At 41.8% G+C, this 21,668-nt stretch overlaps 6 non-coding genes across 6 annotated transcripts; all 6 read left to right on the top strand.

The window, feature by feature from the left end:
* Nucleotides 1-455: 455 nt before the first annotated feature.
* Nucleotides 456-577, top strand: TRNAL-CAA (transfer RNA leucine (anticodon CAA)). Its single transcript has 2 exons — nucleotides 456-493; nucleotides 532-577. It is a non-coding gene; the product is annotated as a tRNA-Leu (tRNA).
* A 437-nt stretch (nucleotides 578-1,014) lies between these two features.
* On the top strand, nucleotides 1,015-1,136 carry TRNAL-CAA (transfer RNA leucine (anticodon CAA)). The gene is made up of 2 exons: nucleotides 1,015-1,052; nucleotides 1,091-1,136. It is a non-coding gene; the product is annotated as a tRNA-Leu (tRNA).
* Nucleotides 1,137-1,951: 815 nt separating this feature from the next.
* Nucleotides 1,952-2,073, top strand: TRNAL-CAA (transfer RNA leucine (anticodon CAA)). The gene is made up of 2 exons: nucleotides 1,952-1,989; nucleotides 2,028-2,073. It is a non-coding gene; the product is annotated as a tRNA-Leu (tRNA).
* Nucleotides 2,074-6,898: 4,825 nt separating this feature from the next.
* TRNAL-CAA (transfer RNA leucine (anticodon CAA)) lies at nucleotides 6,899-7,020 on the top strand. The gene is made up of 2 exons: nucleotides 6,899-6,936; nucleotides 6,975-7,020. It is a non-coding gene; the product is annotated as a tRNA-Leu (tRNA).
* A 2,325-nt stretch (nucleotides 7,021-9,345) lies between these two features.
* TRNAL-CAA (transfer RNA leucine (anticodon CAA)) lies at nucleotides 9,346-9,467 on the top strand. Its single transcript has 2 exons — nucleotides 9,346-9,383; nucleotides 9,422-9,467. It is a non-coding gene; the product is annotated as a tRNA-Leu (tRNA).
* A 5,448-nt stretch (nucleotides 9,468-14,915) lies between these two features.
* On the top strand, nucleotides 14,916-15,037 carry TRNAL-CAA (transfer RNA leucine (anticodon CAA)). The gene is made up of 2 exons: nucleotides 14,916-14,953; nucleotides 14,992-15,037. It is a non-coding gene; the product is annotated as a tRNA-Leu (tRNA).
* The last annotated feature ends 6,631 nt before the right edge of the window (nucleotides 15,038-21,668 follow it).

The following is a 21,668-nucleotide window of genomic DNA, read 5'->3' as shown; positions in this document are numbered from 1 at the left end:
CGAATCCCACTTCTGACACGATATGTTTTCAGAAATTAGCTGTTAGAGATGTAATTCATAAAACGTCCAAATTGCATAAAACCACGTCAGGATGGCCGATCGGTCTAAGGCGCCCAACTCAAGGGACTTAGTTTTCTTCGTTCATGATGTGAATCTGTGTATTCTGGTCCTCGTATGAGGGCGTGGGTGCGAATCCCACTTCTGACACGATATGTTTTATGAAATTAACTGGAAGAGATGTAATTTATGAAACCTCCAAATTGCATAAAACCATGACCGAGCGGTCTAAGGCGCCAGACTCAAGGGACTTGGTTTCCTTCGTTCACGAGGTGAATTTTTGTATACTGGTCCTCGTATGAGGGCGAGGGTTCGAATCCCACTTCTGACACGATATGTTTTATGAAATTAACTGTTAGAGATGTAATTTATAAAACGTCCAAATTGCAAAAACCCACGTCAGGATGGCCGAGCGGTCTAAGGCGCCAGACTCAAGGGACTTAGTTTCCTTCGTTCACGAGGTGAATCTGTGTATTCTGGTCCTCGTATGAGGGTGTGGGTTCGAATCCCACTTCTGACACGATATGTTTTCAGAAATTAGCTGTTAGAGATGTAATTCATAAAACGTCCAAATTGCATAAAACCACGTCAGGATGGCCGATCGGTCTAAGGCGCCCAACTCAAGGGACTTAGTTTTCTTCGTTCATGATGTGAATCTGTGTATTCTGGTCCTCGTATGAGGGCGTGGGTGCGAATCCCACTTCTGACACGATATGTTTTATGAAATTAACTGGAAGAGATGTAATTTATGAAACCTCCAAATTGCATAAAACCATGACCGAGCGGTCTAAGGCGCCAGACTCAAGGGACTTGGTTTCCTTCGTTCACGAGGTGAATCTTTGTATTCTGGTCCTCGTATGAGGGCGAGGGTTCGAATCCCACTTCTGACACGATATGTTTTATGAAATTAACTGTTAGAGATGTAATTTATAAAACGTCCAAATTGCAAAAACCCACGTCAGGATGGCCGAGCGGTCTAAGGCGCCAGACTCAAGGGACTTAGTTTCCTTCGTTCACGAGGTGAATCTGTGTATTCTGGTCCTCGTATGAGGGCGTGGGTTCGAATCCCACTTCTGACACGGTATGTTTTATGAAATTAAATGGAAGAGATGTAATTTATAAAACGTCTAGATTACGTACAACCACGTCAGGATGGCCAAGAGGTCTAAGGCGCCTGACCCAAGGGTCTTACTTTCCTTCGTTCGCGAGGTGAATCTGTGTATTCTGGTCCTCGTATGAGGGCGTAAGTTCGAATCCCAGTTCTGACACGATATGTTTTAAGAAATTAACTGTTAGAGATGTAATTCATAAAACGTCCAAATTGCATAAAACCACGTCAGGATGGCCGAGCGATCTAAGGCGCCAAACTCAAGGGACTTAGTTTCCTTCGTTCATGATGTGAATCTGTGTATTCTGGTCCTCGTATGAGGGCGTGGGTTCGAATCCCACTTCTGACACGATATGTTTTCAGAAATTAGCTGTTAGAGATGTAATTCATAAAACGTCCAAATTGCATAAAACCACGTCAGGATGGCCGATCGGTCTAAGGCGCCCAACTCAAGGGACTTAGTTTTCTTCGTTCATGATGTGAATCTGTGTATTCTGATCCTCGTATGAGGGCGTGGGTGCGAATCCCACTTCTGACACGATATGTTTTATGAAATTAACTGGAAGAGATGTAATTTATGAAACCTCCAAATTGCATAAAACCATGACCGAGCGGTCTAAGGCGCCAGACTCAAGGGACTTGGTTTCCTTCGTTCACGAGGTGAATCTTTGTATTCTGGTCCTCGTATGAGGGCGAGGGTTCGAATCCCACTTCTGACACGATATGTTTTATGAAATTAACTGTTAGAGATGTAATTTATAAAACGTCCAAATTGCAAAAACCCACGTCAGGATGGCCGAGCGGTCTAAGGCGCCAGACTCAAGGGACTTAGTTTCTTTCGTTCACGAGGTGAATCTGTGTATTCTGGTCCTCGTATGAGGGCGTGGGTTCGAATCCCACTTCTGACGCGGTATGTTTTATGAAATTAAATGGAAGAGATGTAATTTATAAAACGTCTAGATTACGTACAACCAGGTCAGGATGGCCAAGCGGTCTAAGGCGCCTGACCCAAGGGTCTTACTTTCCTTCGTTCGCGAGGTGAATCTGTGTATTCTGGTCCTCGTATGAGGGCGTAAGTTCGAATCCCAGTTCTGACACGATATGTTTTAAGAAATTAACTGTTAGAGATGTAATTCATAAAACGTCCAAATTTCATTAAACCACGTCAGGATGGCCGAGCGATCTAAGGCGCCAAACTCAAGGGACTTAGTTTCCCTCGTTCATGATGTGAATCTGTGTATTCTGGTCCTCGTATGAGGGCGTGGGTTCGAATCCCACTTCTGACACGATATGTTTTCAGAAATTAACTGTTAGAGATGTAATTCATAAAACGTACAAATTGCATAAAACCACGTCAGGATGGCCGATCGGTCTAAGGCGCCTAACTCAAGGGACTTAGTTTTCTTCGTTCATGATGTGAATCTGTGTATTCTGGTCCTAGTATTAGGGCGTGGGTTCGAATCCCACTTCTGACACGATATGTTTTATGAAATTACCTGGAAGAGATGTAATTTATAAAACGTCTAGATTACGTACAACCACGTCAGGATGGCCAAGCGGTCTAAGGCGCCTGACCCAAGGGTCTTACTTTCCTTCGTTCGCGAGGTGAATCTGTGTATTCTGGTCCTCGTATGTGTGCGTGGGTTCGAAAACCCATTTCTGACACGATATGTTTTATGAAATTTACTGGAATAGATGTTATTTTTAAAAGGTCCAAATTACGTACAACCACGTCGGGATGGCCGAGCGGTCTAAGGCGCCAGACTCAAGGAACTTAAGTTTCCTTCGTTCACGAGTTGAATCTGTGTATTCTGGTCCTCGTATGAGGGCGTAAGTTCGAATCCCAGTTCTGACACGATATGTTTTAAGAAATTAACTGTTAGAGATGTAATTCATAAAACGTCCAAATTGCATAAAACCACGTCAGGATGGCCGAGCGATCTAAGGCGCCAAACTCAAGGGACTTAGTTTCCTTCGTTCATGATGTGAATCTGTGTATTCTTGTCCTCGTATGAGGACGTGGGTTCGAATCCCACTTCTGACACGATATGTTTTTAGAATTTAGCTGTTAGAGATGTAATTTATAAAACGTCCAAATTGCATAAAACTATGTGAGGATTACCGACCGGTCTAAGGCGCCAAACTCAAAGGACTTAGTTTCCTTCGTTCACGAGGTGAATCTGTGTATTCTGGTCCTCGTATGAGGGCGTGGGTTCGAATCCCACTTCTGACATGATATGTTTTATGAAATTAACTGTTAGAGATGTAATTTATAAATCGTCCAAATTGCATAAAACCACGTCAGGATGGCCGAGCGGTCTAAGGCGCCAGACTCAACGGACTTGGTTTCCTTCGTTCACGAGGTGAATCTGTGTATTCTGGTCCTCGTATGAGGGCGTAGGTTCGAATCCCACTTCTGACACGATATGTTTTATGAAATTACCTGGAAGAGATGTAATTTATAAAACGTCTAGACTACGTACAACCACGTCAGGATGGCCAAGCGGTCTAAGGCGCCTGACCTAAGGGTCTTACTTTCCTTCGTTCGCGAGGTGAATATGTGTATTCTGGTCCTCGTATGTGTGCGTGGGTTCGAATCCCATTTCTGACACGATATGTTTTATGAAATTTACTGGAATAGATGTAATTTATAAAACGTCCAAATTGCAAAAAATCACGTCAGGATGGCCGAGCGGTCTAAGGCGCAAGACTCAAGGTACTTAGTTTCCTTCGTTCACGAAGTGAATCTGTGTATTCTGGTCCTTCGAATCCCACTTCTGACACGATATGTTTTATGAAATTAAATGGAAGAGATGTAATTTATAAAACGTCCAAATTTCATAAAACTATGTCAGGATTACCGACCGGTCTAAGGCGCCAAACTCAAGGGACTTAGTTTCCTTCGTTCACGAGGTGAATCTGTGTATTCTGGTCCTCGTATGAAGGCGTGGGTTCGAATCCCACTTCTGACACGTTATGTTTTATGAAATTAACTGTTAGAGATGTAATTTATAAAACGTCCAAATTGCATAAAACCACGTCAGGATGGCCGAGCGGTCTAAGGCGCCAGTTTCAAGGGGCTTGGTTTCCTTCGTTCACGAGGTGAATCTGTGTATTCTGGTCCTCGTATGAGGGCGTAGGTTCGAATCCCGCTTCTGACACGATATGTTTTATGAAATTACCTGGAAGAGATGTAATTTATAAAACGTCTAGACTACGTACAACCACGTCAGGATGGCCAAGCGGTCTAAGGCGCCTGACCCAAGGGTCTTACTTTCCTTCGTTCGCGAGGTGAATATGTGTATTCTGGTCCTCGTATGTGTGCGTGGGTTCGAATCCCATTTCTGACACGATATGTTTTATGAAATTTACTGGAATAGATGTAATTTTTAAACGGTCCAAATGACGTATAACCAAGTCGGGATGGCCGAGCGGTCTAAGGCGCCAGACTCAAGGGACTTAAGTTTCCTTCGTTCACGAGTTGAATCTGTGTATTCTGGTCCTCGTGTGAGGGCGTGGGTTCGAATCCCAGTTCTGACACGATATGTTTAAGAAATTAACTGTTAGAGATGTAATTCATAAAACGTCCAAATTGCATAAAACCACGTCAGGATGGCCGAGCGATCTAAGGCGCCAAACTCAAGGGACTTAGTTTCCTTCGTTCATGATGTGAATCTGTGTATTCTGGTCCTCGTATGAGGGCGTGGGTTCGAATCCCACTTCTGACACGATATGTTTTTAGAAATTAGCTGTTAGAGATGTAATTCATAAAACGTCCAAATTGCATAAAACCACGTCAGGATGGCCGATCGGTCTAAGGCGCCCAACTCAAGGGACTTAGTTTTCTTCGTTCATGATGTGAATCTGGGAGCACGGCAGTGCTCCCAGCCAAGTCGAGCACTGACATCCTTTTCTCGAAGCAACTCGTGGCACTTTTAAGCCCACTGTAACTTCGTGACGGATACAGGTAAAAGTCTGAAGTTTTGCTTGCAGCGAGGACTGTCAATCGTAGCTATAGTGTTCAAATTTCAAGTTCCTACCCTATATACTTTTCGAAATATCGCAGGTGAAATTTACCTTATTTTGTCACTCACTCACTCACTCACCGATCATCAAAATTCTAAGGTACTTCTAGAGGAGATAGAAACTTAAAATTCAGGATTTAGTTTTCATTTATTTTATAAAGCACAGAAAAATTAAAACATCCCGAAATTTTTATAAAATTGTTATTAAGTTCTTTATTTTAAAACTAGATGGCGCTGCCGTCTTTTCAACAGAAATAGTGTGTGTTCTTGATGAAAGGACGTAATGGTCCAAAGCTAACCAAAAGTTAAATATATATTAAAGCTAATAGGAGTAGTAGTTTAATAGAAATCTGTCGTAACTGATGCTACATTCTTTTATTAGGATATCGCGTACTATCTTTATTGCATATTCTCTGCGGGTCGAAAGGGGTAATTCAGCGTAAATATGGACAAACGTTAGCGATTATATTGGCAAACGAAGTACCACGAGAGGGTCTTGTTTTAATATAACTACCGAAGTATAACGAGAGGGTCTACAAAAAGAAGTGAGATCCTAAGCAAAACACTAACATGTACAAAAATGGGCCAAGCCTCGCTTCGTGCCCTCTCCGCCGTAAAAAGTTCTGAGATCCCATGTAGAGCCAAGTCTGCCTTTTGTTCTCATTCAATCGCCAATTGAACAATTATGTTATAAATAAGGTCCTTTTCCTAATTAATAACCAATATTCTTTGACTCTATCATTATTATACATCTTTGTTCGTATCAAAAATATCGTGACTTGGCAAGCGCAGGTGTACTTAAGGTTATGCATAACTCGCCTTATAAACTTGTAAATAGGGTTATGCATAACTCACCATATAATTTGTACATAGGGTTGTGCATGACTCATCTTATAAACTTGTACATATCCCCTCGACCATAAACGATTTAGTGAATATCCCCTCGACTTCCTTTTATTATTACTTATCTGCGATTGCCAAGTCACGATATTTTTGATACGAACAAAGATGTATAATAATGATAGAGTCAAAGAATATTGGTTATTAATTAGGAAAAGGACTTAATTTATAACATAATTGTTCAATTGGCGATTGAATGAGAACAAAAGGCAGACTTGGCTCTACATGGGATCTCAGAACTTTTTACGGCGGAGAGGGCACGAAGCGAGGCTTGGCCCATTTTTGTACATGTTAGTGTTTTTCTTAGGATCTGTGTATTCTGGTCCTCGTATGAGGGCGTGGGTTCGAATCCCACTTCTGACACGATATGTTTTATGAAATTAACTGGAAGAGATGTAATTTATGAAACCTCCAAATTGCATAAAACCACGTCATGATGGCCGAGCGGTCTAAGGCGCCAGACTCAAGGGTCTTAGTATCCTTCGTTCACGAGGTGAATCTTTGTATTCTGGTCCTCGTATGAGGGCGAGGGTTCCAATCCCACTTCTGACACGATATGTTTTATGAAATTAACTGTTAGAGATGTAATTTATAAAACGTCCAAATTGCAAAAAACCACGTCAGGATGGCAGAGCGGTCTAAGGCGCCAGACTCAAGGGACTTAGTTTCCTTCGTTCACGAGGTGAATCTGTGTATTCTGGTCCTCGTAGTAGGGCGTGGGTTCGAATCCCACTTCTGACACGATATGTTTTATGAAATTACCTGGAAGAGATGTAATTTATAAAACGTCTAGATTACGTACAACCACGTCAGGATGGCCGAGCGGTCTAAGGCGCCAGACTCAAGGGACTTAGTTTCCTTCGTTCACGGGGTGAATCTGTGTATTCTGGTCCTCGTATGAGGGCGTGGGTTCGAATCCCACTTCTGACACGGTATGTTTTATGAAATTAAATGGAAGAGATGTAATTTATAAAACGTCTAGATTACGTACAACCAGGTCAGGATGGCCAAGCGGTCTAAGGCGCCTGACCCAAGGGTCTTACTTTCCTTCGTTCGCGAGGTGAATCTGTGTATTCTGGTCCTCGTATGAGGGCGTAAGTTCGAATCCCAGTTCTGACACGATATGTTTTAAGAAATTAACTGTTAGAGATGTAATTCATAAAACGTCCAAATTGCATAAAACCACGTCAGGATGGCCGAGCGATCTAAGGCGCCAAACTCAAGGGACTTAGTTTCCTTCGTTCATGATGTGAATCTGTGTATTCTGGTCCTCGTATGAGGGCGTGGGTTCGAATCCCACTTCTGACACGATATGTTTTCAGAAATTAGCTGTTAGAGATGTAATTCATAAAACGTCCAAATTGCATAAAACCACGTCAGGATGGCCGATCGGTCTAAGGCGCCCAACTCAAGGGACTTAGTTTTCTTCGTTCATGATGTGAATCTGTGTATTCTGGTCCTCGTATGAGGGCGTGGGTGCGAATCCCACTTCTGACACGATATGTTTTATGAAATTAACTGGAAGAGATGTAATTTATGAAACCTCCAAATTGCATAAAACCGTGACCGAGCGGTCTAAGGCGCCAGACTCAAGGGACTTAGTTTCCTTCGTTCACGAGGTGAATCTGTGTATTCTGGTCCTCGTATGAGGGCGTGGGTTCGAATCGCACTTCTGACACGGTATGTTTTATGAAATTAAATGGAAGAGATGTAATTTATAAAACGTCTAGATTACGTACAACCACGTCAGGATGGCCAAGCGGTCTAAGGCGCCTGACCCAAGGGTCTTACTTTCCTTCGTTCGCGAGGTGAATCTGTGTATTCTGGTCCTCGTAGTAGGGCGTGGGTTCGAATCCCACTTCTGACACGATATGTTTTATGAAATTAAATGGAAGAGATGTAATTTATAAAACGTCCAAATTGCATAAAACTATGTCAGGATTACCGACCGGTCTAAGGCGCCAAACTCAAGGGACTTGGTTTCCTTCGTTCACGAGGTGAATCTGTGTAATCTGGTCCTCGTAGTAGGGCGTGGGTTCGAATCCCACTTCTGACACGATATGCTTTATGAAATTAAATGGAAGAGATGTAATTTATGAAACGTCCAAATTGCAAAAAACCACGTCAGGATGGCCGAGCGCTCTAAGGCGCCAGACTCAAGGGACTTAGTTTCCTTCGTTCACGAGGTGAATCTGTGTATTCTGGTCCTCGTATGAGGGCGTGGGTTCGAATCCCACTTCTGACACGATATGTTTTATGAAATTACCTGGAAGAGATGTAATTTATAAAACGTCTAGATTACGTACAACCACGGCAGGATGGCCAAGCGGTCTAAGGCGCCTGACCCAAGGGCCTTACTTTCCTTCGTTCGCGAGGTGAATCTGTGTATTCTGGTCCTCGTATGTGTGCGTGGGTTCGAATCCCATTTCTGACACGATGTTTTATGAAATTTACTGGAATAGATGTAATTTTTAAAAGGTCCAAATTACGTACAACCACGTCGGGATGGCCGAGCGGTCTATGGCGCCAGACTCAAGGAACTTAAGTTTCCTTCGTTCACGAGTTGAATCTGTGTATTCTGGTCCTCGTATGAGGGTGTAAGTTCGAATCCCAGTTCTGACACGATATGTTTTAAGAAATTAACTGTTAGAGATGTAATTCATAAAACGTCCAAATTGCATAAAACCACGTCAGGATGGCCGAGCGATCTAAGGCGCCAAACTCAAGGGACTTAGTTTCCTTCGTTCATGATGTGAATCTGTGTATTCTGGTCCTCGTATGAGGGCGTGGGTTCGAATCCCACTTCTGACGCGATATGTTTTTAGAATTTAGCTGTTAGAGATGTAATTTATAAAACGTCCAAATTTCAAAAAACCACGTCAGAATGGCCGAGCGGTCTAAGGCGCAAGACTCAAGGTACTTAGTTTCCTTCGTTCACGAGTTGAATCTGTGTATTCTGGTCCTCGTGTGAGGGCGTGGGTTCGAATCCCATTTCTGACACGATATGTTTAAGAAATTAACTGTTAGAGATGTAATTCATAAAACGTCCAAATTGCATAAAACCACGACAGGATGGCCGAGCGATCTAAGGCGCCAAACTCAAGGAACTTAGTTTCCTTCGTTCATGATGTGAATCTGTGTATTCTGGTCCTCGTTTGAAGGCGTGGGTTCGAATCCCACTTCTGACATGATATGTTTTATGAAATTCACTGTTAGAGATGTAATTTATAAAACGTCCAAATTGCATAAAACCACGTCAGGATGGCCGAGCGGTCTAAGGCGCCAGACTCAAGGGACTTGGTTTCCTTCGTTCACGAGGTGAATCTGTGTATTCTGGTCCTCGTATGAGGGCGTGGGTTCGAATCCCACTTCTGACACGATATGTTTTTAGAATTTAGCTGTTAGAGATGTAATTTATAAAACGTCCAAATTGCATAAAACTATGTGAGGATTACCGACCGGTCTAAGGCGCCAAACTCAAAGGACTTAGTTTCCTTCGTTCATGATGTGAAACGTCCAAATTGCATAAAACCACGTCAGGATGGCCGAGCGGTCTAAGGCGCCAGACTCAAGGGACTTGGTTTCCTTCGTTCACGAGGTGAATCTGTGTATTCTGGTCCTCGTAGTAGGGAGTGGGTTCGAATCCCACTTCTGACACGATATGTTTTATGAAATTAAATGGAAGAGATGTAATTTATAAAACGTCCAAATTGCATAACACTATGTCAGGATTACTGACCGGTCTAAGGCGCCAAACTCAAGGGACTTGGTTTCCTTCGTTCACGAGGTGAATCTGTGTATTCTGGTCCTAGTATGAGGGCGTGGGTTCGAATCCCACTTCTGACACGATATGTTTTAAGAAATTACCTGGAAGAGATGTAATTTATAAAACGTCTAGATTACGTACAACCACGTCAGGATGGCCAAGCGGTCTAAGGCGCCTGACCCAAGGGTCTTACTTTCCTTCGTTCGCGAGGTGAATTTGTGTATTCTGGTCCTCGTAGTAGGGCGTGGGTTCGAATCCCACTTCTGACACGATATGTTTTATGAAATTAAATGGAAGAGATGTAATTTATAAAACGTCCAAATTGCATAAAACTATGTCAGGATCACCGACCGGTCTAAGGCGCCAAACTCAAGGGTCTTACTTTCCTTCGTTCGCGAGGTGAATCTGTGTATTCTGGTCCTCGTAGTAGGGCGTGGGTTCGAATCCCACTTCTGACACGATATGTTTTATGAAATTAAATGGAAGAGATGTAATTTATAAAACGTCCAAATTGCATAAAACTATGTCAGGATTACCGACCGGTCTAAGGCGCCAAACTCAAGGGACTTAGTTTCCTTCGTTCACGAAGTGAATCTGTGTATTCTGGTCCTCGTAGTAGGGCGTGGGTTCGAATCCCACTTCTGACACGATATGTTTTATGAAATTAAATGGAAGAGATGTAATTTATAAAACGTCCAAATTGCATAAAACTATGTCAGGAATACCGACCGGTCTAAGGCGCCAAACTCAAGGGAATTGTTTTCCTTCGTTCACGAGGTGAATCTGTGTATTCTGGTCCTCGTATGAAGGCGTGGGTTCGAATCCCACTTCTGACATGATATGTTTTATGAAATTAACTGTTAGAGATGTAATTTATAAAACGTCCAAATTGCATAAAACCACGTCAGGATGGCCGAGCGGTCTAAGGCGCCAAACTCAAGGGACTTGGTTTCCTTCGTTCACGAGGTGAATCTGTGTATTCTGGTCCTAGTATGAGGGCGTGGGTTCGAATCCCACTTCTGACACGATATGTTTTAAGAAATTACCTGGAAGAGATATAATTTATAAAACGTCTAGATTACGTACAACCACGTCAGGATGGCCAAGCGGTCTAAGGCGCCTGACCCAAGGGTCTTACTTTCCTTCGTTCGCGAGGTGAATCTGTGTATTCTGGTCCTCGTAGTAGGGCGTGGGTTCGAATCCCACTTCTGACACGATATGTTTTATGAAATTAAATGGAAGAGATGTAATTTATAAAACGTCCAAATTGCATAAAACTATGTCAGGATTACCGACCGGTCTAAGGCGCCAAACTCAAGGGACTTGGTTTCCTTCGTTCGCGAGGTGAATCTGTGTATTCTGGTCCTCGTATGAGGGCGTGGGTTCGAATCCCACTTCTGACACGATGTTTTATGAAATTACCTGGAAGAGATGTAATTTATAAAACGTCTAGATTACGTACAACCACGTCAGGATGGCCAAGCGGTCTAAGGCGCCTGACCCAAGGGTCTTACTTTCCTTCGTTCGCGAGGTGAATCTGTGTATTCTGGTCCTCGTATGTGTGCGTGGGTTCGAATCCCATTTCTGACACGATGTTTTATGAAATTTACTGGAATAGATGTAATTTTTAAAAGGTCCAAATTACGTACAACCACGTCGGGATGGCCGAGCGGTCTAAGGCGCCAGACTCAAGGAACTTAAGTTTCCTTCGTTCACGAGTTGAATCTGTGTATTCTGGTCCTCGTATGAGGGTGTAAGTTCGAATCCCAGTTCTGACACGATATGTTTTAAGAAATTAACTGTTAGAGATGTAATTCATAAAACGTCCAAATTGCATAAAACCACGTCAGGATGGCCGAGCGATCTAAGGCGCCAAACTCAAGGGACTTAGTTTCCTTCGTTCATGATGTGAATCTGTGTATTCTGGTCCTCGTATGAGGGCGTGGGTTCGAATCCCACTTCTGACGCGATATGTTTTTAGAATTTAGCTGTTAGAGATGTAATTTATAAAACGTCCAAATTTCAAAAAACCACGTCAGAATGGCCGAGCGGTCTAAGGCGCAAGACTCAAGGTACTTAGTTTCCTTCGTTCACGAGGTGAATCTGTGTATTCTGGTCCTCGTAGAAGGGCGTGGGTTCGAATCCCACTTCTGACACGATATGTTTTATGAAATTAAATGGAAGAGATGTAATTTATAAAACGTCCAAATTGCATAAAACTATGTGAGGATTACCGAGCGGTCTAATGCGCCAGACTCAAGGGACTTAAGTTTCCTTCGTTCACGAGTTGAATCTGTGTATTCTGGTCCTCGTGTGAGGGCGTGGGTTCGAATCCCATTTCTGACACGATATGTTTAAGAAATTAACTGTTAGAGATGTAATTCATAAAACGTCCAAATTGCATAAAACCACGTCAGGATGGCCGAGCGATCTAAGGCGCCAAACTCAAGGGACTTAGTTTCCTTCGTTCATGATGTGAATCTGTGTATTCTGGTCCTCGTATGAAGGCGTGGGTTCGAATCCCACTTCTGACATGATATGTTTTATGAAATTCACTGTTAGAGATGTAATTTATAAAACGTCCAAATTGCATAAAACCACGTCAGGATGGCCGAGCGATCTAAGGCGCCAAACTCAAGGGATTTAGTTTCCTTCGTTCATGATGTGAATCTGTGTATTCTGGTCCTCGTATGAGGGCGTGGGTTCGAATCACACTTCTGACACGACATGTTTTTTGAAATTAGCTGTTAGAGATGTAATTTATAAAACGTCCAAATTGCAAAAAATCACGTCAGGATGGCCGAGCGGTCTAAGGCGCAAGACTCAAGGTACTTAGTTTCGTTCGTTCACGAAGTGAATCTGTGTATTCTGGTCCTCGTAGTAGGGCGTGGGTTCGAATCCCACTTCTGACACGATATGTTTTATGAAATTAAATGGAAGAGATGTAATTTATAAAACGTCCAAATTGCATAAAACTATGTCAGGATTACCGACCGGTCTAAGGCGCCAAACTCAAGGGACTTGGTTTCCTTCGTTCACGAGGTGAATCTGTGTATTCTGGTCCTCGTATGAAGGCGTGAGTTCGAATCCCACTTCTGACATGATATGTTTTATGAAATTAACTGTTAGAGATGTAATTTATAAAACGTCCAAATTGCATAAAACCACGTCAGGATGGCCGAGCGGTCTAAGGCGCCAGACTCAAGGGACTTGGTTTCCTTCGTTCACGAGGTGAATCTGTGTATTCTGGTCCTCGTAGTAGGGCGTGGGTTCGAATCCCACTTCTGACACGATATGTTTTATGAAATTAAATGGAAGAGATGTAATTTATAAAACGTCCAAATTGCATAACACTGTGTCAGGATTACTGACCGGTCTAAGGCGCCAAACTCAAGGGACTTTGTTTCCTTCGTTCACGAGGTGAATCTGTGTATTCTGGTCCTAGTATGAGGGCGTGGGTTCGAATCCCACTTCTGACACGATATGTTTTAAGAAATTACCTGGAAGAGATGTAATTTATAAAACGTCTAGATTACGTACAACCACGTCAGGATGGACAAGCGGTCTAAGGCGCCTGACCCAAGGGTCTTACTTTCCTTCGTTCGCGAGGTGAATCTGTGTATTCTGGTCCTCGTAGTAGGGCGTGGGTTCGAATCCCACTTCTGACACGATATGTTTTATGAAATTAAATGGAAGAGATGTAATTTATAAAACGTCCAAATTGCATAAAACTATGTCAGGATCACCGACCGGTCTAAGGCGCCAAACTCAAGGGACTTGGTTTCCTTCGTTCACAAGGTGAATCTGTGTATTCTGGTCCTCGTAGTAGGACGTGGGTTCGAATCCCACTTCTGACACGATATGTTTTATGAAATTAACTGTTAGAGATGTAATTTATAAAACGTCCAAATTGCAAAAAACCACGTCAGGATGGCCGACCGGTCTAAGGCGCCAAACTCAAGGGACTTGGTTTCCTTCGTTCACGAGGTGAATCTGTGTATTCTGGTCCTAGTATGAGGGCGTGGGTTCGAATCCCACTTCTGACACGATATGTTTTAAGAAATTTCCTGGAAGAGATGTAATTTATAAAACGTCTAGATTACGTACAACCACGTCAGGATGGCCAAGCGGTCTAAGGCGCCTGACCCAAGGGTCTTAGTTTCCTTCGTTCACGAAGTGAATCTGTGTATTCTGGTCCTCGTAGTAGGGCGTGGGTTCGAATCCCACTTCTGACACGATATGTTTTATGAAATTTACTGGAATAGATGTAATTTTTAAAAGGTCCAAATTACGTACAACCACGTCGCGATGGCCGAGCGGTCTAAGGCGCCAGACTCAAGGAACTTAAGTTTCCTTCGTTCACGAGTTGAATCTGTGTATTTTGGTCCTCGTATGAGGGCGTAAGTTCGAATCCCAGTTCTGACACGATATGTTTTAAGAAATTAACTGTTAGAGATGTAATTCATAAAACGTCCAAATTGCATAAAACCACGTCAGGATGGCCGAGCGATCTAAGGCGCCAAACTCAAAGGACTTAGTTTCCTTCGTTCATGATGTGAATCTGTGTATTCTGGTCCTCGTATGAGGGCGTGGGTTCGAATCCCACTTCTGACGCGATATGTTTTTAGAATTTAGCTGTTAGAGATATAATTTATAAAACGTCCAAATTTCAAAAAACCACGTCAGAATGGCCGAGCGGTCTAAGGCGCAAGACTCAAGGTACTTAGTTTCCTTCGTTCACGAGGTGAATCTGTGTATTCTGGTCCTCGTAGAAGGGCGTGGGTTCGAAACCCACTTCTGACACGATATGTTTTATGAAATTAAATGGAAGAGATGTAATTTATAAAACGTCCAAATTGCATAAAACTATGTGAGGATTACCGAGCGGTCTAAGGCGCCAGACTCAAGGGACTTAAGTTTCCTTCGTTCACGAGTTGAATCTGTGTATTCTGGTCCTCGTGTGAGGGCGTGGGTTCGAATCCCATTTCTGACACGATATGTTTAAGAAATTAACTGTTAGAGATGTAATTTATAAAACGTCCAAATTGCATAAAACCACGTCAGGATGGCTGAGCGGTCTAAGGCGCCAGACTCAAGGGACTTGGTTTCCTTCGTTCACGAGGTGAATCTGTGTATTCTGGTCCTCGTATGAGGGCGTGGGTTCGAATCCCACTTCTGACACGATATGTTTTTAGAATTTAGCTGTTAGAGATGTAATTTATTAAACGTCCAAATTGCATAAAACTATTTGAGGATTACCGACCGGTCTAAGGCGCCAAACTCGAAGGACTTAGTTTCCTTCGTTCATGAGTTGAATCTGTGTATTCTGGTCCTCGTGTGAGGGCGTGGGTTCGAATCCCATTTCTGACACGACATGTTTTTTGAAATTAGCTGTTAGAGATGTAATTTATAAAACGTCCAAATTGCATAAAACCACGTCAGGATGGCCGAGCGATCTAAGGCGCCAAACTCAAGGGATTTAGTTTCCTTCGTTCATGATGTGAATCTGTGTATTCTGGTCCTCGTATGAGGGCGTGGGTTCGAATCCCACTTCTGACACGACATGTTTTTTGAAATTAGCTGTTAGAGATGTAATTTATAAAACGTCCAAATTGCAAAAAATCACGTCAGGATGGCCGAGCGGTCTAAGGCGCAAGACTCAAGGTACTTAGTTTCGTTCGTTCACGAAGTGAATCTGTGTATTCTGGTCCTCGTAGTAGGGCGTGGTTTCGAATCCCACTTCTGACACGATATGTTTTATGAAATTAAATGGAAGAGATGTAATTTATAAAACGTCCAAATTGCATAAAACTATGTCAGGATTACCGACCGGTCTAAGGCGCCAAACTCAAGGGACTTAGTTTCCTTCGTTCACGAAGTGAATCTGTGTATTCTGGTCCTCGTAGTAGGGCGTGGGTTCGATTCCCACTTCTGACATGATACGTTTTATGAAATTAACTGTTAGAGATGTATTTTATAAAACGTCCAAATTGCATAAAACTATGTCAGGATCACCGACCGGTCTAAGGCGCCAAACTCAAGGGACTTGGTTTCCTTCGTTCACGAGGTGAATCTGTGTATTCTGGTCCTCGTAGTAGGACGTGGGTTCGAATCCCACTTCTGACACGATATGTTTTATGAAATTAACTGTTAGAGATGTAATTTATAAAACGTCCAAATTGCAAAAAACCACGTCAGGATGGCCGACCGGTCTAAGGCGCCAAACTCAAGGGACTTGGTTTCCTTCGTTCACGAGGTGAATCTGTGTATTCTGGTCCTAGTATGAGGGCGTGGGTTCGAATCCCACTTCTGACACGATATGTTTTAAGAAATTTCCTGGAAGAGATGTAATTTATAAAACGTCTAGATTACGTACAACCACGTCAGGATGGCCAAGCGGTCTAAGGCGCCTGACCCAAGGGTCTTAGTTTCCTTCGTTCACGAAGTGAATCTGTGTATTCTGGTTCTCGTAGTAGGGCGTGGGTTCGAATCCCACTTCTGACACGATATGTTTTATGAAATTAAATGGAAGAGATGTAATTTATAAAACGTCCAAATTGCATAAAACTATGTCAGGATTACCGACCGGTCTAAGGCGCCAAACTCAAGGGTCTTACTTTCCTTCGTTCGCGAGGTGAATCTGTGTATTCTGGTCCTCGTATGTGTGCGTGGGTTCGAATCCCATTTCTGACACGATGTTTTATGAAATTTACTGGAATAGATGTAATTTTTAAAAGGTCCAAATTAGTAGTGATAGCTATACAAATACGCATGGATCCAAGATGGCCGCCACCCCAAGATGGCCGCCCTCTCCCCATCTACCAACTCAAACCAACTTTTCAGACAAGTCTGGACTAGCCCGAGCTGTTAGTTTCAACCCCCATGACATCATCTTCTTAACTTAAACTAAAACTAAAAGCTATAGTCAACCTTCACGTCATCCCTGGCTTGCTAACATTGGGTGTTACCCTTTAACCACTCCAGCTTTCTGTAAGCCTAAAGTTAATAAAAACACATATTTTAAGACATCAAATATTTACTTTTTATAAGATGTACAGATATGCGTAATAAATAAATACAGAATATATAGTACAAAATAATCAACAACCAGCAAGGATAAACAAACATGTTTTAAAGAGTTCATTTTTCACGTTGACCCTGTATCGTTATTTGACTCGGAAGTGCAATCGGCGGAGGGACGTTTAGGTTTATTTTCTAATTGTTTTCTGCTTCGCCGTTCAATTTCGTAAAGAGTTAACAAAACGTTGACTATTAACCCGTAAACAAAAAAGAAAATGAGGCACAACATATTGCGAGGGGTATGATAGCAAATGATATTTAAATTGCTAATACGTGCTATATGTAACATACTAGAGAGTTAAGCGGCAGTTTTAATTGGATCCTATTTGTCACATTAGGCGGAGCGTAAGTAAAGAGATAATATCATTGGATAGGATAATTAAGGTGGAGTTAGAAAATAAGCCTATAATTATAAGTCTGACAAGAATAACAAATATAGAAATAAAAATTTTTTAATAACAAACAATATAATATATACAATAACAAATATTTATATGAAAAACCCACCACCATTTAAAAAGATTAAACACCGGTCGAGCCGAACCCCCCAGTGCCACGTGATGTAGGGGTCAGACTCTAGAAACAACATAAAAATGTGTTACATGTTGAAACCTAAATTAAAAACTTGAAAATATTTACCGCCGTTTCCACCGGTCTTAGCAATATAACCGGGGTCACTATCAATTGGGCAAGCCTATTGCCCCGCCGAATATTGTAGGCGGTGTCCCCGACGTTGGCGATGACGACTTTTAGGGGTCCCCGATAGTCGGCGTCTATTATTGTTAAGAATTATTATACTTTTACGCACTATAAAATAACTAATAAACATACCTATCGTCCCCTCGGCGACAAACAGCCCTTGGGCCGTTAAACTGCTACGGCCAACAATGCGGCCGTAGCTGTTCTCGGGCAGCATCACACCTAACCCAGTCGACACGATTTTGATACCGTGAGGGTCGATTACGGTATCCACTGGACAATATAAGTCCAGTCCGGCCGACTGGGGGGTGGCACGACGGGGAGTAAGCGCTGCCGGATGGATTTTGATCACGGGCAGGCAGGGCAAACGAGGAGCGGTGGAAAAAGACATCTTAAAGTTTTTGGGATAGTGTTTCAGAAACAGAAGTTAAACAACTGATAACTTTCAATTTGAAACTTGGGGCTTATATACAAAATTAGCGAGGTCAAATCTAATAGTGTCTAGCCAATACTTTCAAGATTCTTAAAATTCAATAAATAGCAAAAAGTTAATTAGATATATAGACATAAAATTACAAAATCTCTCCGAGGTCTAAGTTTTTTTTCGTATGCAAAAAAGTTGTCTAGGTGTGTTTTAAATAATTCAAACGAGATCGTGTTATATAAAAAAACCCTTTAGCGAAGGTTAAAAAGAAGTTACTTTGATAAATGCCTAAGGGGAGAAATGTTATTCGTATGCGAAAGCTTGTTTAGGCGTGTTTCGAATAATTTGAATAATTCTCACGAGATCGCTTTATATAAGAAAAACAATTTATTAGTGAAGGTTAAAACTAATTACTTTGGGAGGGACGGAAATTGTTTTTTAACATGATTTAAATCTAAATAAATGTATATTAATATTAAACTAGAGAGGTTATTTTTTATATAGATAGATATATTAAGGTCCTCTTTAATCTTTAGTATCAACTTCGCAATAAAAAAAATGTATTTTAGGTTAAATTAAAAAATAACGTATCAGACATAATTATATTTTTTGAAACTCTTAATATGAATCGAATAAAGTTGTGTTATAAAAAACCATGTCTGGGCCTGTATTTTAAAAAAAAAATGCCCCTGAGATTTTGGGTATAAAAGCTCGAGCATGGGCATTGGATTTTCACAATCAATCCAGCCATGAGTAGCAAATATCCTCAAGAATCACAGTCTATGTTTGACTCTCCACCGTCTTCTCCTGGGGATCGAGCCGGCACCAGCAGCGGTAAGTGGACCATAAATCAATTTTTGAAGCCCGACCCTGTCGAGGTGTTAATCGACTCGGACGACGAGACGTTCGTCCAAGACGTACTACAAAAACACGTCGTGGGCATTCACGGCATTGAAGGGTCGTACAGGTTGAGGAGTGACGGCCAATACTTCGAGACACGAGTCCCCCCGCGAAAAGGGGACTATTTTGTAGACATAAGTGTAAACAAATCGATTTGCGTATAGCTTTTAAAAATTTGAATGACATCCCAACAAGAGATTTTTTTCGAATTTTTCGAAAAATTCTCGACGAAGTTATACGTAAATTAGTAACCGAGAATCCCGGGTATAATCGGGTTCGATTTGTTTTAAGCTCCCCCGGATTGACGACTCCCGTTAATATTAAATTTATAAAAATTGACAAATTCACCAGTAAGCGAATCATGCGAACCATCTATAGAATAACGCAATCTAGTCGGGACTTTGTCTTTAATGGGGAAGATTTTCAGTTTGACATTATTTTTTTAAACCTCGACGCGAATATAGGAGTTTATTATAAATCTATAAAAAATAGAACTTTGGTTAATTTGGATTATTTCGTTAAACAAAATAACCAATTTATTTTTATGGAGAACAATGATAACCTTTGTTTTGCTCGGAGTTTAGTTTTGGGTAAAGAGCTAGCCGATCGCAATTTTTATCGACAAAAAAAGCAAGGTCAGCCATTTAACCGGAACAATTTTGACAAACTGAGACGCAATAGCGACCTTCAAGGTAATATTGCGAAAATCTTGCACAGGAAAGCCGGCGTCCCCGAGGGTTTCGTTACTCTAGAAGATATTCAAAAATTTCAAAATTATTTAGCTCCCCATTATCGAATCGTAATCGTTGATGCTGCGAATAATTTTACCATATTTTTCAAAGGCCCCCAAGCTCCTAAATTTATTTATTTATTAAAAATTGGCGATCATATCCACCCCGCGAAAACTTGGCACGGTATGATGGGCGGTTGTGTCTCTTGCGATTTATGCTTAAAATCCTTTTACAAATACGAATTGTTAAAAGAGCATAAATGCCCCGAGGATACAAAGCCCTATATATGTTTTCGGTGTCAAGGAGAAGCTTTTCATTTAACCAACGAGGATGCTTTAAAACGTTGTGACGAATGCCACCGCTACTTTTTCCCGGGCCCCTGCTACGAAACTCATTTACTTAATGGCACCTGCGCGAGCCAAAAACGATGTTTAGAATGTGGGCGACTAATGGGTGACGATCACGACTGCAATCCCGAATGCTCTCAATGTAAAATAGTCCATCCGCCAGGTGAACATTTTGTTATGCCTTTGGAAACCAAAATGAAAGCCTCGCGGTTTATTTATTACGACATTGAGACTATTCTTAGAAATAATATTCACGTCCCCATTTTATTAGTTTGCGATGTAGAGACTGAAGCCGGCTTTGAAACTAAAATTTTTTACGGCGCCAATTGCGTCGAGCAATTTTTAAATTATTTATTTAGCGTAGAGCAGGTAGTTTTGACTGGACAAAAACGTAAGACGTACCAACCGCGCTTTACTAACACTCAAGTCGTAGCTCATTACGCGAAAGCTTTTGATAACTTCTTAATTCTTAACGCTTTAGTTCATAGACACGTTACCCCTGCCGTTATTTTCGATGGTAGTAAAATTCTCATGATTCATCTCGAGGGACCGCAAATTAGATTCCTCGATAGCTTTAATTACATTAGTCAACCTCTGCGTAATTTCACTAGCATGTTTAGCCTCCGCGATGTGGCGAAAGGATTCTTTCCATTTGATTTTCATACCGAAGAAAATCTTAATTACATTGGTGTCATCCCTGAAGCGTCGTACTTTAACGTAGCTCAAATGAAAGCCAATGATTATCGAGATTTTCAAACTTGGTACGCGTCAATGGAAGGATCTATTTATAACATCAAAGAGGAGCTTATTAAATATTGCATTCAAGACGTCAAAGTCCTAAGACAAGGCGTCGAAGCTTTTAGAAAAATTTACGTAGATCTAACAAAATTAGACCCTTTTTGCTTAAAAAATATTACTTTGGCGGGTGCTTTAACCACTATTTATCTTAACAATTACTATAAACCTTACAGCATGGGTATTGTTCCTTCTAACGGCTATAACGCAAAATTTAATCACAGTCAGATTAGCTTAAAATATCTCGCTTGGGTGGAGAAAACGGAAAATATAAAATTGCGAACGGCTTTAAGCTATGGGGGTGAATATCGGGTGGGGCGCTATTTAGTCGACGGCTATAGCGAAACTCCGCCCAAAATCTACGATTTCCACGGTTGCTACTTTCACGGTTGTCCATGCCAAAAACTTAATGCCTACAATACCCAACTCAAAGCCAGCAACAGATTTCTGTACGAACGGACTCTAGATAGAGAGCTGTTTATTAAAGAGAAGATGGTCGGGTATGAATATACCTCGATTTTTGAGTGTCAATTTGCTAAGCTTTTAAAAGAAAACGCCGAAGCAAAGGCTTTCTGCAAAAGTTTAACTTTTCGACCTCAAATATCAGCCCGTAGCGCTCTCTATGGGGGACGAACGGAAAATTTTGTTCTTAACTGCCACGTGCAAGGTGAGGAGAAAATTTTCTACAAGGATATTATTTCTTTGTACCCGAAAGTTTGTCGCGATTGTCCGTACCCTAGCGGCCACCCCATAATCTATAACAGAGATTTTGACAAATCGCCAGGGTGGTATTTTGGCGTTATGAGTTGTCGTCTGTTGGCCCCTCAAGATCTCCA

Source organism: Phalangium opilio, unplaced genomic scaffold, assembly GCF_054372755.1.
Source record: "Phalangium opilio isolate 3A_F unplaced genomic scaffold, DU_Popi_V2 ptg000106l_1, whole genome shotgun sequence".
Lineage (NCBI taxonomy): Eukaryota > Metazoa > Arthropoda > Arachnida > Opiliones > Phalangiidae > Phalangium > Phalangium opilio.
Note: the sequence above shows the minus strand (reverse complement) of the source record. Positions and strands in the feature narration are given on the sequence as shown.